The sequence below is a fragment of the Anarhichas minor genome, unplaced genomic scaffold, assembly GCF_050575085.1.
Source record: "Anarhichas minor isolate MPS153535 unplaced genomic scaffold, ASM5057508v1 ptg000030l, whole genome shotgun sequence".
NCBI lineage: Eukaryota > Metazoa > Chordata > Actinopteri > Perciformes > Anarhichadidae > Anarhichas > Anarhichas minor.
In genome coordinates this window covers 2,500,608-2,520,000 of record NW_027466476.1, presented here as the reverse complement: position 1 = coordinate 2,520,000, position 19,393 = coordinate 2,500,608, and positions in this window count along the sequence as shown.

Genomic DNA, 19,393 nt, shown 5'->3' with positions numbered 1-19,393 from the left:
AGCATAGAGAGGAGGTTGGGGGGATTGGGGGGGATGGATTGGTCAACAAACCACTGGACTGGCAACACAGGAGACTGTTTCCTTCCAGCAGTCAACGGGGATTTGTTTTATCCATGACCACAACCTACTACTACCTCAACCAAGTAGATATTATTGTAACATGATGAGGAAGGTTCCCCAAGCTTAACAAAGTACTTTTAACCCAAACAGTGATCTTTCTCTAAACCAAAGTCATTCTTTTGTGCCATATATATAGAAGACACATCTGTATGAAAAGCCATTACTTTAACTTTTAAAGTGTAACAGATAGATAATACCAGGAATGGTAGACATTCCATGAAAAACCTACATGACATGCCCACTCTGTAATTCATCAATCCACTGCTCTTTAGATGGGATACTTCAGCATGTGAGTAAAACCCACTTGTTTTCTCCCCTCTGGTGATCACCACAGGAGCTGACCTGATGTAAGGTCAATGATGTCAGTCTTAACCTCTGGGGACCTCTGTGGGGACCTCTGTGGGGACCCTTGACTGCTGAGAGTTCAAACAATGGAGTGTGTGGATGTACTCTCAGGGGTCAGGAAGAGGAGAACAAGTGACAAAGACGAGAAGTAAAACAGGTCTTAGGACTTAGACTGAAGCTAGTTGAAAATGACAAAATGGTAAATGAATGCGGCGCGTTTTCAAACGTTGCCACTAACGTTACTGAGATATGGAGGGTGACATGAAACAAGAGGAAAGGGAGAAAACAGAGCTGCCGATGAGTGAGAAAGAATGTTACCTGCATTAAAGAAGGTCCTCTTTAGCATGTGATCACATTGTACCTCCCCATGTGATGAATTTCTAATTAGGCTTTTTTCAATATACATTGTGAAATCCAATTAGTCCACACAAAAACGGAACATTACTCTCCCAAGGTGATGATAGATTAAAATAGATTGGCAATTTCAACTGATCCTTTAAAAGATGCTTCATCTTACTTTTTCTCATTACTCTATCCTTGTCAAATCAGGCACTCTAATCGCAGTCAGGAAAATTATCTACTTCCTACATATAGCCTTTCCTGTATTTTAGCACAATTAAACCGTAAACTTGGAAATCTGATTAAACGAAAATCCAAAATGCACAAATGCACAAATTCTAAGTCTGCCAATAAAACCAATTATTTGGAGTGAATGTAGCATTGCCAAGAACAACCGTTCAAGCGATGCATTACTAGTCATTGTCACTTGTGTTAGCAGCATTCTTCAACCACTCAAATTACTTTACAATTGATTGAAACTTGATTGAGACTTAATCAACTTTAGACTTGACTTCTTGGTCTAAGCGTTTGTGTGATTTGTCAAAACAAGGACCAAAACTCATTTTACAGTTGTCACTGTGAGAAATCTTGGTGTGATGTGTTCATCGGCAATCTGCAGATGTACTAAGCTGCCAGTATGTGCAAATATAGGACCATCGATAAAGTAGAGGACGGACAAAGGGAATTGTGGTAGAGGAAGATAAATTATCGTCTACAAGATGCTGACGTGATGATAGAAGTTTGGTGTGAAAACCGTGCACATATATGAATTGTAAAAACTCAATTGATAAAAGTAAGTCAATGTTTTTTTGTTTTTTTAATCTGTTTTACATTAGCTGTTGGAAAAATGGTCAAAACAGGGAGGTCATTATCATTGTTTTGTATAGTAAAATTGTGTTGTAAGGCCTCCAATTTTTAAACAAAATGGTTATGATATATAACACATTACTGTGCTATTTTTGTGAAACATGGTGTGTTATTTTGTATGATAATACATAATATTGTAAAGTAACATCAATACATACCAATACAACTAACAATCATTTCTTTTAATTTTAGGAATTACAGTCGCAATTTCATAAAAAGGTTAAAAAATATTCTTTCTTGTGCGTTTTCATCCAGATGGTTTGAGGATTCTGAAAATACTTTCAGGACATCAGCAAGTGAAACTACTTTTTCCAAGGACTGGCTGGTATCACAGGAGAGGTTTCATGCCACATATCACCTTTGTTAGTTGCTGTCTGTGTTTAACTGTGACCTGCTTACAAGCAGTTTGGGGCACAGTTGCTTTGAGGTTGCATCACGTAGACCTGCAACTGTGTTTGAGTGGCTTCCTCACTTTGATCTTATGTAACTATCAAAGACACCGCCAGAGAAACATGTTCCTTCTGCAGCTTGCTTGTGTGAATTCAATTGAACAATTGAGTGCGCCTTCAATCTTATCTGTCTCTCAGTGTACAGACACACCGACACATGATGGGGGCTTTTACAGGAAAATCTTTTTCTCTCACTTCCCTCTCCACTTTGCCTCAAGGAAGCTGCTTTTGGTGCTTTGGCAGCCATAAACGCCAGTATCACTGCGATATAAAAGAGTGATTGTTTTATTATTCTCTGGAAGCTTTGTGTCCTGCAGAGATAGTGAGCTAGGTGTGTTCTCAGAGAAAGGTGTGTGTGTGTGTGTGTGTGTGTGTGTGTGTGTGTGTGTGTGTGTGTGTGTGTGTGTGTGTGTGTGTGTGTGTGTGTGTGTGTGTGTGTGTGTGCGCGCGTGTGTGTGTTTTTTCAGCCATGCTTTTGTTGACTGTGTGAAATATACACTTTCAAAGTTGCCTTTTGAAGTTGTCGATCCTCAGAGAGAGAAAAGCAAAGAGAGAGCTCAGAGATAGTGACAAAGTAAAAGGTATGAGGTGTGTAACGGGACAGGACACATAAACACACACACACACACACACATGGACATGTGATCACTGATACACACATACACACTCAGTCTCTCAGCAGGCTGCCAGATTCCCTGCTGAACAAGCCAAGGATGAAACCCAAAGCTAACGTGTGTGTTCTCTCTCTGACCACAGCTGCTCCGCTCTCACGCTCCCTGAGGTGTGTCCCTCACACACACACACACACACACACACACAGATAAACACACTGGGACAGGATAGTGACTGAAGATACAGAAACACACATAATTTGATAAACAGAAGGAGAGGATTTGTTTTACTCTGCCAGCCTTGTCACCGCTCTCATGGTATTCAGAGCCAGGTCACGACCAGAGAGGCATCGGAGATGAACTCTCGGTGAAGCCACAGAGGGAGAGAGAGAAAGAGAGGGAGAGGTCATGACCACTGTGACACAGAAATGAACCCTTGACTGCCATCGGGAGACTGAGCAACAGAGAGAGATAGAGCGAGGTGTATATTGCTAACAAATTAGTTTTGGCTCGTCTTTAGAGATTGGCGATTTTGATTGGCTCCCCAGGTCTCTATGGCACACAGCAATTAGGAACCACACAACCCCTGCTCTCCACAGAGACAAAAGCTGGAGACGCCGCTCCTGCTCTGCCATGCTGACTGAACCCTGGCTGGCTTCTGGTGAGGGGAAACGTAGAGGAATGAGGATGGAGAGGGAGACAAATAAATACACTTTCACATGGTTCGTACTTTAGCTAGAAACAAATGGGAGGAACGCAAGTAGATTCCCCACCAACATAGATATACTTTTTGACAATAAAATCATTCATATGTCCCTGGTAAACTGTGAACAATGCTAACACTTAATATACAAACTCTGTCTTCAAAAAGCCAGATACTACTAAAAAGGCAGTGAAATCTGTGCTTCCACATTAGGATTTTCGGGGCATTACGTTAAGATTTCAAGGGCGTAGGATTACATATGAACAGAAGTGACGTAGGAACATGTCCCTACCAACATTTTTGGAGGACAGAATAGTCCCTACTAATATTTGAGCGAACTCTGTTGCATTATTCTTAGAGTAAAAAGACACAAACACACACAGAGGAAGAGAGGAGCAGAATTGCTTGTTGACTGGCGTGGAGAAATGCTCTTCTGGTGTGAGCAGCATTGTTGTAGGCAGCTATGAGGTCACAGAGGTCCAGGCCTCTGTATATTATTTCCTAAAAATGTCTTTCTGCATCTGACTGACGTGAAAGCGCTTGAAAACGGAAAGCTATCAATGACACAGCGGTGAGGTGAGGTGACACACCGGTGTTTCCAGTGACAACACAGTCGTGTTCACTGCAGCGATATTTTCTGAGCTCCGTTGGGTTTGAACTGCTGGTTTGAATGTTTATGATGAAGTGGATGTAGTCTGCTCTTTATCAGAGTTGGTGGAGTTAATATTTGTGTGGACAACAAGCAACAGTGAGATTTATGCCTGATCAGAAGTGTTTTTAAATATAAAAATAGCGGCTGGTGTGAGCTTTACTGACTATTTTCAGTGTGAAACATATGCTGCACTATGTTGAAGGTGACTATGGCCTACACGTGTGTGTGTGTGTGTGTGTGTGTGTGTGTGTGTGTGTGTGTGTGTGTGTGTGTGTGTGTGTGTGTGTGTGTGTGTGTTGCAGATCTTGCTCATTTCCAGTCAGAGCACCCGTAGGGCATCACTGTGTGGTCACTGTAGGGTGTCCTGTCCTCCCCTCTCTTCAGCCACACCATCCTAACCCAATCTGACATATTCACTGTCCTGCTCTCATGGATATACAGTATGTGACCGTGTGTGTGTGTGTGAGTGTTTTTGTGTACTGTGCGGGTGTGTTCTGACTATATTTTATTTCTAGGTCCAATAGTACTTGATTAAAGACTCTAACAGCAGTTGTGCTTTGTCATTCATAAAGCAATTAAGTCGATTTGTGTCAAACATTGTCCGGCTCCAGCTTCTCAAATGAGCGGATTGGCTGCTTTTCTTTGTCTTATGTGATAATAAAGTGAATATTTTTGGATCTTGGACTTTTGCTTTATTTGTTTGTGGGAACATTGCTTGAGTGTCAGCTGATCTATTAATATATGTAAAGAAAACTAATCTAAAATTGACTTGAGAAATACGCTCAACAAATAGCTGCAGTTAGTTATTTTAAATAGATGAAAAGCTGTGCATGTGATGTGTTGCAAAACTGAAAGTATCTGTTTTGTCAGTCACAGTAAAAGTTAGCAGATGCAGTTGAATCTACCTCTGGTAACACAGCACACAAGACAAACCAGCTACTTCCATCCTGAATGTGATTTGACCATTGTGCAAATCTGCAACATTTGTTAATAGCTTTGCAAAGAGAGTAAAATTTGGCAATGCATGTCCATCTCTATTGTGCTACTGTCCTGGCAGGTTTCAAGGTTGCGCACTCTAACACGCACACACACACACACACACACGCATGCATGCACGGACACACTCTCACACACACACACACACACACACACACACACACACATATCCTTAATTTGAACATGTAAGAGCTGGTTTCATGGTAAATATAAACAAGCTGAGCAATCTAAATTTAAAAAATAAAATAAGAATAAATTTTAATTTTTTTTAAAAATTATACTTTTTCGTTATCACCTCCATCTCTTTCCTCCTAATTCTTCCTCCCGCTGCTCTCTTCCTCCTGCCACACAAGGAAAGTTACAGAGGAAGTTCGCACAACTCCTATGTCTTGGGTGGCTTTTTAAGTGTTCTTTATTCATGTGTTATTTGTTTATGTGGATTAATTATTAAAAATTTGGTGCATTTTACAAAGGTTCAAGTCTGCAGATAATGACTCCTCTCCATTCTCTCCCAATGGGTTGTGTTTGTAATTTTCTTGAATATAAAAGTTGCATAATTCATGCGTATCGGCGGGCCACATCAATTAATTATGTCAGTCTTTTAGGTGCTTGCGTCTTTACCACGTCTTCTTTTCCTTTTATTCTTTCTCCCTCTCTTCTTCTCTCTCTCTCTTCTTTACTGAATCACAACAGCAATGAAGACATCCTTTGCAGTGTTTTCCCTTCTGTTCCTCTCTCTTATTAGTCAGTTCACAAGGGTCAAATGGACTGTGTCCAAGTTTCAGTGAAAAAGATGAAAGGAAACAGTAGAGAAAAGGAAAAAGTTTGCAGTGGTGCTGTGATGTAAATGCCCTTATTTAGTAATTTATAGAAGAGGGAATTGAGCGCAACTCTGTGGAGATTCATAAACTATTGATGTGTCTAATCTTTCAGATCCTGCCAACATGATGATCATGATCTGTGTTAGCGTGAGATGCTTCCCCCCTCCCCTCTCTCCTTCTCCTTCCTCTCCTCTCTCCCTCCCCCACAACTCTTTCTGTCACTTTCCCCCCTCTTTGCCTTCGCTTTCGCTCAAAATTCTCAACACTTTGTAACTCATCACAAAATGTCTTGATCAGGTCTGTAACGTCTCATCGCAATACATCGTCTTGCCAAAGCTGCTAACATTGGGAATATTTGGACAGACTTAATATGAAAAGGTCTTGTGGTTGTATTTGTCAATGCTGCTAATATTAACATATGCCCTGAAAATAAAATAAAAAAACGGAAAAATAACTTTAAAAAGGCAAGTTTATTTGTATAGCACGATTAAACCTCAGTCTGACACTTTTTATGCTTCACATTTCATTTATCTTGTGTCCTATGAGTGAGGCAAGCAAAGTAAATACAATTTACAATCCAATAATACATATCCTATTCAAAAACATTTACTGTAATCATGCCGTTTGAAGTCATTTCCCTGGTCTCCGCTGACCTCTCCTCTCACAGATCTAGAAATATTTGACCAGTAAACAGTCAACCTCCCTTTCTCTTTGTACAAAACAGAGAGAAAGAAAAAGAAAAGAAAGAAAGTCCCTCCTCACCGCTCATGTGTAAAAGATAGTAGCACTTAATGTCGGCCCTCTGACATTCAATGAATCACCTGCGGCCCTATCTCACCCTAAATTCAGCTCCACTCTACTAATTTATGCAAATACAATTATTGCTATAAGCAACAGACGACGACTTTTAAATACATGTGACCCCAAAACTCACCTTACTTGTAAAGTGCATGTCAACAAAGTATATTACTACGATATAATATTAAAGAAGACAATCTAAATATATAAAGATATACTTAAAATGACTTATAGTGATAAAGTACAGCCAAAGTTTTAAATATATTTACATGTTGAACAAAATGTGCAATAGCCACATACTAACCACAAACACATATTGGGCAGATTGAATAACAGAAAAAAACCTTGTTTACTACATGTGTGTGTGCGTCTCATAATAAACTCTTTCTTGCCTCCGTCAGTTGGAATAATGTGTGGTATAATCAGACACTGAACAAAAGCAACAGCAGGAATAAGGATAGAAATCTATGCACATCTAAATAATACAACCATCAGTATACGCCAAATCTCCCAGGCTACAATCCCCCCCTAAGGGTGCATGCCTGGAGCTGATTTGTATACAAAACAAATCTAATGTATGCTTTCAACACATATTTAACATATGCCACTCACTGATCAATTATTAAAGAAAAGGGGCTTACATTTTTAATCGTCAATGTTTCATCTTCCCAATAAGTAATGAGGAAATGGGAGGACAATGGGTCCGAAGAGAGGAATGAAAATATTTAGTTGACGTTAATTGAATGTAATAGTGATGTCATGTGCACAGAGCGGTGTGATGAAGTTCACTGTAATTTTCTTGTCTCTATATGTAATGAATCTCGACGGCTACCCTTATTTCTCCACATTCCGACCCCTTTTATGTTTCTCTCTCACCCTCTGAAGCTTTTCCCAATGTTGCAGAACATCAACACTGCACTGTGAATATACAGATAGAGCAACCGTTGCAACTCATTTTACTCCTCACAAATAGGCCATCGCAAAAGACCTCCCATTTACAAACACACATGTGGTGGTCAGTCCGAGTCAGTAACCCACATCTGCGCGTTGACTAACACATGAACTCAACCTGAAGTTAAACCATGAAGGTTAGATGTGTTCAGGAGGTGATCTGTAACACACAAATGATTCAGAATGCACCCGCGCAAACTGTTGTTGTTCAACGTAATAAGCATTCAGATGCATGGCAAAAAATAAACACATGGCAGGAGGACAATAGGACACGCAGAGATGTAAACTCGTGTAGATTTCTATGTATATATACATGCGCACACACATGAATAGAAACACACTTGCCCCCTCACAGTGACAATGTTTTGTCAGTCCATCTTTCTTCCAGATGTTAACTGTGTGTTTTTGTAATGCCTTTGTCTTTGCCACAGGCATGTTTACTCACACATACACACTCAATGAAAAGCTCAGACACAAATGTGTGCAGAAATGTCACAGGCGCACTCATACAGCTCCTGTGTGTCTTTGCCCGCAGCAAGTTTGGCATGTTTCATACAGGAGTAAGTAAAATGGTGCCTGACATGAAGCCTATCACAAGACTGATCCCCAATAACAAAAAATCTCAAACACACAGATTTATCCTGAAAAATATATAAAATATTAGCCACAATAGGAAGGCAATGTCTGTTTTGTTTGGCGATGTGTCTGAATTAACGTCGAGAGATTCACAAGAACATTAACCTAATGAATTGTGTTTCATCAGACATACATGTTATTATGTTCAAACATAAATACATGAGTCTGTTTTCTAATTAAAACTTTCTTAAATAATAAGCAACGGCAAAAAGAGTGACAATGTTACAGCACCGCAAAATGTGTTTAAATTGACACCCATTTTCTACCAACTGCAAACAATGTGTGGTGCTGAAGAATGTTGTCGGGTTTTGATTTGGATTTTTCAAATTCATTATGGAATCTTAATTAGGTTTAGCTTTCAACATTTGCAAGTAGCACTATGTTTGTTGATAGGGGCAGACACCCTGCAGTGTTGCATGTCAGCCTAATTAATGTTCACAACAGCCACAACCTCAAATTACCTGATACATCCAAAATATAAAATACAAATAAAAAATGTTGATTTCATTTATCAGACAAATTAACAAGTGTTGCTAACTCACTTGCATCTTGTTTTTATCATCTACTTTTTCTAAATACTGGAGGCCTGGATGCAGAACTATTCAATTAATCTGCTAATTCAAGAGAACAGTCACCAGTCTGCTGGTCTTGTTTGCCTACAAAAGGACTCGGTCCAATCGCGGTTGTCAACTGTATAGAATGATGGTTTTGTTTCCCTTAAAAATGATCTTTGATGAAACATTGGCTTGCAGGGAGGATTTGAGTGAAAATGTTCATTTTAGTCTAGAATCAACGTTGATCTACCGCTGATATATTCTGTTGGCCTAAAATGAGACGGCAGCAACCTAAATGTTACTTTGCTAATAAAAAAAGAGAGATAAAAGGTTTGATAAGAGATTTGGTGGCATCACAGCTTAACGAATCCCAGATATTTTGCCTGCAGGGGGCAGATCCAAAATGGAACCAGCTATCAAACATAGATATAAGATGTGGACGTAGTCACCATGACGTCACCCAGTGGTTTGTGGACTGTCGTTTTGAAGCCTCGAGTTCGGCATTCAGGCGGTCGCCATCTTGCAACCAGCAGTGACATGAGAGGGTGGAGCTAACTACAACCGAACGCTGAATAATCGATCGTCTTTAACGAAATACAGCATTAAAGGTCATTCTTGACCATGTCCACCTTCTACGTATATGGAAGAGCGGGAGATAGCGGCTAAAAGCTCTAGAAAAAGGTTACAAGTGTACTTGAGGTCAGATTTTCTTTCTCAAAGCCTGAACCTAAACAAACCTGAAACGTAGGGATTGCAGATCGGAAAAAGGTAAAATATAAAGAAAAACATAAAGTAAGCGTGAAGAGAGGGGCAAGAAAATAAATCATAACCTTCCCTCCTGCCTTTGTTCTTTTTACCCTCACTCCCTCCATCCCTTCATGCTTTTCTATTTCACTAAATGCTTGTCAGGTCTCTCAATGCTACCCTTGCTGTTCCGTCCCTCTCTGTCACTCTGTCTGTCTCTCTGCCTCCTCTCTCTGGGTAAGAATAAGGAGCAGCAGTGCTATTCAGACCGCTAATTACATTTATGCCCTTTGTTGGAGCCGAGTGTTATTTTCCATTAATGGTTGGACATATTATATAAGAGAGTCTTTATGGGAGTAATAATGGTGTTGGGGACAGAGGAGATGGCGAGCTGGCAAGTGTATCAGTGTTGCTCGTCTTTACAGAAGGGGCACGGCTGAGCTTTCATTAGTCCTTGAAGAGTACACACCTAACCCTGCTGACACTGGACACACACGTGTACAGCTAGCTACAAGGGGAAAAGTGACACATACAGGACACAGATACAGTTACATGCCCACATATGGTTACCCCCCCTACACATGCTCGGTTCACACACACATCAGCCCTACTCATCATTCAGAAAAGCAGAGAAATAGGCCACGGTGATATGCTGATGCAGAGGTTATGCCCACTTTCATGGTATAATTTATTCATCTGTTGTTTGCAAAATGCTGTATGAAATATAGATGGTCTGAGTTTGGCTTTAATGTTTCATACAACCACGACTGTAGGAGCAGGAAGGCTAGGAAACATGGCCTCACGCTCAGTACAAACACTCAGTATAATCACACCGGATGGTTGTGAAGAAGCAAAAGATGACTCGGAGGTTAGTCACATGTTTATTTTAGCATGATGCACTTATCTTTATATGTTTACTATAAGTGTATCTAGTTGAATATATGCATAGTGTGTGTGTGTGTGTGTGTGTGTGTGTGTGTGTGTGTGTGTGTGTGTGTGTGTGTGTAGGGGCAGACAAATGGTTAGCTAAGGGGATTACATGTTTAATGTCAATTTTGTAGAATGTACTGGACAGGGGCTGGATCAAATAATGGAAACAATACGACAAACAATTGAAGTCAACGAATAGATTTGGATATTTCGAAGATTATCTAACATGCCTTATATAATTACTGTAGTCCTTCTTCTTCTATACTAGCCATGACACAATCCACATTACTCATTCTGTGCATTAACTGGTATGTATTTTACAAAGTTCTGGTCTTTTTTAGTACGAAATTTCTTCTTTCGGGTTCCCGAGTCCGTCTTTCCTCGCTGAGCTGTGGCAGAGGGATGCATCCTAGCAGTTGCATGTGCTGTAGGTTTCATGCCTGCAAAAAAAATAAAAAATACGACTGGCTGGACGATTTGACTAACTGAGACTTCTGAAGCCTCATAGCAGCTTCAGCTAAACTTTTAGATGCATTTGTGTTTGCACTACAGTGTTGTCGTCTTCAAAGGTATTGCCTCAAAGGAGGAATGATTACAGCGACCATAAACTCTTTCAATGCACACATTACACGTGATTATTACACAGCTTTGTTGAATACTCAATCAAGCAATTGGATTGGTTCATAGCCGTGACATAAACCGCATACCACTGGTTTAATGTCTAATTCCTTTGCACTTTCAGTATCACATCACTCTGCGTCTGAAAAAAGAAAAACGTTCAACTAATGTGTCGTCATGGTTGCTTACCGACAGGGTCACGGGGCTATCACTCCGCCAACAGTGAACTGGTATAAGTTAGCTTTTAGAACGTATGGAAAATGGGTAAATTCTATATAGAAGTAGATTGAGCAGTGCCCGTCTCCAGAAAAATATCCTCCTGCTAAACAACATGCGGCGCTACGTAAAGAGGAGGTTCAACAATGTTGACCAGAATATGCAAGCAAGCAGGAAGGCAGCAGAAATACACTAACAGAGCCTCCAGAGCACCATGAATCAGAAACTAACTGACAAGGGTCTTGACTTGAGAGAGATGATGGCAACCACAGATATAAAACTATGCAAGCAACATCCTCAGTACGCCAAGCAACACATGTATTTTGTATTCTAATAACACTGTCTAAATGTGATTACATCCCTCACTCCAGCAGCTGTATTTTATCCATGCCTAAGTTGGAATATCTCAGTAACCTCACAACCTGTTACCATAACATTTGAAAGTTATTCCCAGTATATCTACTCCGCTTTATGGATGAACAGCTGGGATGTATGGTCGGCTTGTAAATTGACCATAATTGATTGTCTGCAGCTGTGGTTTTCTCGTGAGGCCAGAACATGAGGGGATCAATGAGCTTTGGTAAAAGCTAAACCATGAAGCTGCCACTGTAATGTGAATTACACACAGACCAGTTCACATGCAACAGCAGTTTGCCTCCTTTATGACGCAGATCACTTAAAAAAAAAAAAAAAAAAAAGAGAATGGTGGTAATGTATAGTAAAATTATAATAATGCACTCTACCAGAAACACCTTTTCACTTTCACTTCCCAGTAAAGTGCATTATAGAATTCAACTATGATAATAAGAGATTATGTCGTGTTGTCCGGGAAGGAAAAAAAACGTACAACGCACCACACAGCCATCACTTTTACGGCTGCAGCAAAGCATGATGGGAGGTGACAGTGGTGCCTGGGGCAAGATGCATGAAAGAGAGGAGACAGAGATAGAAAAAGGGGATGGGAAGCGGAGGATGTGGTGAGCTGTACGGATATATCAGTCTATATAACGATGTACACACATACAAATCATCCTACGGCTCTAAATGAGGTTAAAAGGTCAGAGGGTTAGCCCGCTGGATCTTCTCTCCTGATATGCTCTGAGTTAGAGATGGAGTGGTGATAAACATTTAGGAATACCAGATATAACCTAGTAATTAGTGAGCTTTAGATGTGCTGATGGTCTGATGGTTGTTTTTTTACAGAGCAAGGCCAACATTCCCTCCCACCCCCTTTCCAATATTTGGGCTAAGCTAAGCTAACAGGCTGCTTCCTCCAAGTACATATTTACCCAACAGACATGTGAGTGGTATTAATATTGTTGGCAATAAAACAAATAAGATCATTTCCCAAAAAGTCAAAGTATTCCTTTTAAATTGTCAACCAGCAGTTTCTGTTCAATTTAACACTATATGAAAACTAACAGAGACTTAAAACTTGCCTGATATAAGTGATGCTTCACAGTGAATATGTATTGAGCTTTATTTCTTTTCTTTTGTCAAAGTTACAGTAATCTTGTGTTGTGATGCATTTATTTCTAACTTTTCCTTGTCGGGACATTGAAGGATTAAGGATTACCTGCCTGAGAGCAACGATTATAATTCAATAATGGCTACATTTCTTTTGACCGTGCCTTAGTTTGCTTAGTTTGTCACTTGTGTTTGATTTCCTGACAACACTGTTTCTGAAAGCATTGCTGTTTGTCAGACAGCTCTTAAATTTTAGATTTCAGAACTTTCTCAAATACACCACATAGGATGTCTTTTTACTAAGTGCACCTACACGTCATAATGATAAAGTAATAATGAAGTAATGTGTGATTGATTACCAGTTTCAAGTCTCTCCAACCTGATTTTAGTACCATATTGGCATGAACTGAAAAGGTGTCCTTTGGAAAATTGACAGCAGCAATGTAAAATAGGGCTGCAATTATTTCTAATCATCACCTAATCTGTTCAAGCAATCATGTGGTCCAAAAAATGTCAGATAGAGTGAAAAATGCCGACCACAAGTCTTAGAGCCCGAGGTGACACTTTCAAATTGGTTGAAAAAAAAATAAAAAATCCGAGAAGCTATAGAACTAGCAAATATTTGACATGTTTGCTTGATAAATGACTAAAACAATTAATTGATTATAAAAATGTTTGTGAATGTATTTTATATCAATTGACTAGGTAATGAATTGACTTAATGTAAAACACTCAATTTGTAATGAGTAGACTGAGGCATCCAAGAAAAGGTCACGGATCCGTACAGAATAGTCAGAAGTCACCATATTATACTCTGAAAGTCAAGTTGTTTGTTCTCGTATCAAGAGGATGTGTGTGATTGATTACATCGTGCTGAGAAGGATCTAACATGGTGTCCTTCAGCTCCATCATTATCACATGTGCGGGCAAAGTTAACATTGCAAGGTAATCTTAACATCTCTTCTTCACAATGCCCCTTAATGAGATTTTCAGCCACACATCCATTGGTTTCAGCCTCTCTGCACCCTCTCAAACAGAAAGAGGCAGAAATTGGTTCTGGCACCAAGAGAGGGAAAGCAAAGAAGCTCGACTGTTGTTCTAAAAACATTTTCTCTGATGTTTTTTAGCTTCAGTGAGATGAAGAATCACTGTGGGATGATACAACAACATCTGTGTGAGGTGTGCAAAGAGAAATGTTTGTGTGTTTGTGTTTGCAAAACCATGTTTAACATCTGCATATGCATGGAGGGTAAATGCACAGCCATCCATGCATGTGTGTATGCCTGCGCATGCATGCATGTGTTTACATTATGTGACAAAATGAGTGTAGCTGAATGATTTCTGATTCTTTGAGAGGGGACGTTAGTCTATGTGATCTAAAGACCTGCAATAAGCGAATACAATGAATCATTATCAAGATGGCACTCGGGATTGAAACCAATTTGTACGTGATCTTGTGTACATTACCCTTTTTTGTGTTTGTGTGTGTGTGTGTGTGTGTGTGTGTGTGTGTGTGTGTGTGTGAGTGTTCCTGTATACATGTGTGTCTCCCTGTATTTGTCATGTTAGGTGAGAGTTGCCAGCAGGTTTTCTCATCAGTGAAAAAAGAAAGCTCTTTCATGCTTTTAACCAACGAGACTCTAAAGATAAAGGGAGAAAGACTGGATGACAGACAGAGGCTGGGAGGGGGTTTATCGAGAAAGAGACTATGATTGACTTGCAGAGGGACTTAATATGTTTTAAAATGAGAATAAAATTAGAAAAAAGTAAAACTACAGTGAAAGCTGAGGGAAAAAATAAGAAACAAAACTGGTGAGGTCCAGGCAGAAGGGAGGTTGACAGCAGACATAACATTATTTATGGGCTGGGAGTCAGCTAACATCAAGATACATCAAGCCATGTGAAGACTCTGAAACACTCATGCACTTGTACAGTAACACACCTCTAATCCCATTCATCTATCAATATTTTAGCGTGGCAGAGCGGGGGCGCCACTGTTACCAGGCAGATTAAGAAACAATTATTTACAAATCATTATCATGATTAAAACTTAATTAACAATAATGACGAAACCATTACATGAAAGAAAGTCACAAGATCATTGGTGATTTTTCAGTGGAGTCATGATAGATATATAGGCTATATATATACTGCTGGATTCACCCCCAACGGATCAATAAAGTTGTATCTTTATCCACAATAATACATCATGATGTATTAGTTGATTTATGTTTAGTATTAATATTCTGAATCTGCAAAGTAATGAAAGCTAGATAGATAGATAGATAGATAGATAGATAGATAGATAGATAGATAGATAGATAGATAGATAGATAATACCGAGGTAACATTGTTTCACGTCTTACACAGAGAGCTTTGAGCACTTAGTGAAACACCATGTAGACTAAACGCAGGTCATTGCTAGTATTGCAATATTTAGTGCTGTGATTATTAGAGGCTCTGAATGCCACATCGGACTAATGTGCACCCACTGCATGTTCCCCTCCTGCACCCATCACCTCATTGGTCTGGCTGAAGAGACGGAGAGCTGGCAGGCTGGGTGGAGGGACTGAATCAGTATCCAGGGAGAAAGCGGGGGGATCACATCTGGACCACAGACTGAGTAAGAGGAAGAGCAGGAGGAGGATGGGTGGAACATACACTCAGTTGAATGAATCATTGCCCTACCATACAAACACACACACACACCATCACCCTATCTACCCTTCCCCACAGCATGTTGCACCCTGCAGCACCCACTGCCATACAGCTGCCGACCCCCCTTTTAAAAGAGTCTAACACAGGCGTAGTTACAGTGCATTCAGCTCACACACTGTAGAAGCTCAGACAATCACATGCATGTTGTATCCAATTTAATTTAAATTTCATAATTTTACCATCCATCCAGCTGAACAAAGGAAACTTTATAGAATGCCCCATTAATACTCCTTTCATCAGCTATGAATTTGCATTTATCCACGCTTGAAAATTTCAGATCAATTTAAAAGAGCGCCCTGTGGTCATGTTTGCCCTGTTGTAAATATCAACTCCCAGCTAATGGCATTTACACTGACATTTCTACCACTCTGTTTTCCTCCACAGATGGCGTTAATGTTTTTGGTAATGCCCAGCGTGCTGCAAAGCCTCCTCATAAGAACTTTGCCCCACAGCTTTTTTCCTCCGTGGGTGTGTTTGCATGCGTTTTTCACTGACACGAATGCACACATAGGCACAGTCAGGCAGTCAATGGAGCTCCAGTGTTGTGCGGTGATTGTGCTGGTCAATGTGCTCCGCTGTGTGACTGCATGCCCCCAAGACTGAGGCAGAGTCTAGACACGAGTCAGCCAAGCCGCCCTGCTGACCTATATCCTACAGTTACACTACAAGAGAGACATAGAGAAACAGAGAGAGAGGGGAAGAGCAAGGGAATAGAGAGTGGGATGGGGGGTGGGGGGGGTACATGAAGAGAGGATGCAGAAAGTGAAAGGCTGCCATAAAGTAAGAGAGCAAATTGAGAGAAAGGGGGAAGAGATGGAAACGAGAGACAGAGAGCGAGCGAACATGCAGACAGGAAAGAGGGGGATGGAGAGGGGGAAAGAGGGAAAGTGAGAGAGCGATGCAGCTATGGATAATTCAGAATGAGTTAAAAGGGGGAAGGCATAGGAGGAGAGGAGAGATTGGAAGTGGCAGCCACTAAAGCAAAGAGATAGCAGTGGCTAAGTACAGTATGTAAAGCAAAAGAAGAGAGAGCACAGAAGAAAATCCCAGAAGGAAGAATGACAGACACATTGAATTACCCCCATAACATCATAGAACAGCATCAAAACATGAATGCAAACCTTCTTTAATATGAGTGTCATTGTAAGATATTTCTAGCAGTCTTTTTGTCAATAACAATTTTGTTTGGGATTTCTGATTCAATTTTCAGGTTGATTTCAGCAGCTGATAAGAAGGGCAGTCATCAATGGACCATTTATGATTTTTTTTTAACTCAGCAGCGTGGACGTATAACCTATACCTTCCATTGTTTAGCCATCATTAAACTGTGCACAAATAATGTTAATAATTTGTTTATACCGTACATTTATTATGCTGCAGAACCAGTCGTGACCATTAACAGGTTGGCTTTGAATTGTATACAGTACGTGACACAAACTATGTTCAGTACATTCTTAGTTAATTCTGTATAACTAAGAATTTATTGCAGTTTTCTTGCATGTAATTTTGTCAGAAAAACACAACAATATAATAATACCACAATGCATCAGTGCTGATATAAGTGAGGTTTCTGAACAAATTTCTTAAGTTTTACTGTTTCCAGTAGCATCATATTATGGTGAATACACATGATCTGTGATATTGTAAACATACAATCTTATTATTTTTGGCAGCCGCCCTCCTTTTGTTAAGGTTTGTACACATCCAAAATCACTATGGCCGCTCCGAAGTAACTTAGTGTTTACCATCTCAACCATAAACCTCAATGGACAAATCATCATCTATGTCTTTCCAATTTTTCTTTCTCTTTTTCCATTACTCTTCTTCCCATGTATGAGAGAATGAATAGGCCCAGACAGAAGAGGACAAAGACTTAACATGTTTTTTTCTCTTTTCTTCTGCGCTTTGAGAGGATGAGCTGGACTGTACTAATAGTCTTTGTGTGTGTGAATGGGACAGAGGGCTTTTTGTGTGTGTGTTCCAGACAGTGGCGCATAAGGCAGGATTTAAGTAGATGTTCACCAAAGCGTACGTAATTCCAGGGAAATATCAACTAATCCCTACACTCTTCCACCCTATACCCCTCCTTCAACATATATTATTCTCCTCCTCCTACTCATCATCGTCATCAGCATCATCAGCATCATCCTACTATGTTGATACAGTAAACCATAAATCACTAATTTCTTCATCTGACAAAATTTGAAGCAAAGGTAGTGTCAAAATCAAAAATGTAGAGATGTACATTCAGACATGCAATCAGACACATACTATACTGCACTCTCTCTCTCTCTCTCTCTCACACACACAAACGCGGGCACACACACACACACACACGCTCCATGGGGGATTGTTGTTATTTCTTAATCCTGGTGGATTAACAGACTAACAGACTCATTTTACCTCAGCCCAAACAAAGAGAGATGTCAAATCATCCACCCAATGCTAAAGGTGATGATCGTATTAACTTGATGAAGCTGTACGTGTTTGTGCGTGTAAATGTCTGTGAGTGTGTTTGTGGGGGGTAGGGTGTGGTGTGGTGGTGGGGAGTTATCTGGCACCCACAGCATGGGGAAAAAAGCAAAAGGTTGAAATTCACAACACCTGTTGGAAAACACATAAACTCGCTTGGACATACACACTCTTTCCTTCATTTTAAAACACACAGCAGAATTTTACATTTGTATATATATATGTATATATATACACATCAAACCACAGCATTAAAGCATGCGCCAGCATTTTGATTGCATAGGATGTCATTAGCCAATGTGCTAACTCCAATATTCTCACAGAGCTGTGAGTATAAACTGCTTAAAGACGTAATCTTATATGCGCTGTAGGAAACAGTGGTGCTGCAGAGTGTCCACTAATCCACATGCTAGACTCCAGATTAACGAGAAGGGATGGGGATGTGGGCGAGGGAGGGGTTAAAAAACATTCCGTCCAGACCCATCCCCACCCCATCATCATCACACATACACACACACACACAATCACTCCCCTTCCCGTCAGATTATAGTGCTTAGTGCTGCCCCTATGCGACAGACAGTAAGAGGATCTCTTGGTGGCGTCCCCCAAGGCTCCGTTATTGGTCTTCTAGAAAAGCCCCCCTTGAGTGGACACCTACAGATATATGGGTGGGAGTCAGAGGTCAAGGGTTAGGGGTAGGAAGGGTATGAGATGAGTTGGTTATGAAGGATACATCTGTCTGTTTTGATCAAAGGGATTATTGTAAATCAAGCCAGTATTGCCTCAAGAGAGTAAGGAAGAAAATAGCTTAAAAATCACTAAAGCGTAATGTTTTAGGAGACTGAAATGTGATTATGACTACACATTCTACAAAACAACAGTCCAGGGTGTGGCATACAATGATATTCTATTTCTATGTCCCACACACTCAAATCAGACGGTTTCAGTGGTCCTCTTCAGTAAAGACTGTTATCAGGAAGTGTCTCTCTTCCGACCGACCCATCTTTTGCAAACCATCAGTGAATATTAAATGAAGACGCTGATTTGCAAAACTGTTGCCGTATCCTCTGTTGGTTTATATCATTACGAACCACTTCAGAAAATCAACATAACTATCAAGTAGCCCTGAACATGAAAGCCTCAAACAGTCCCAGTTTGCAATTTCCTCACCATTTCCACGTCAACGTTTATTAAGCTCTCCCAAAGAAATCAACGACGACTAAATTATTTTGAGATAGAGCCTCGGGCTACAGGGCATATTCAATATGCCGACCAAAAATATATATATATAAATTTATATATATATATTTATATATATATATATATATATATATATTAAGAGGAACAAGGAGAGAAGAGAGAAGGGGGAAATGACTGACTCAAAGT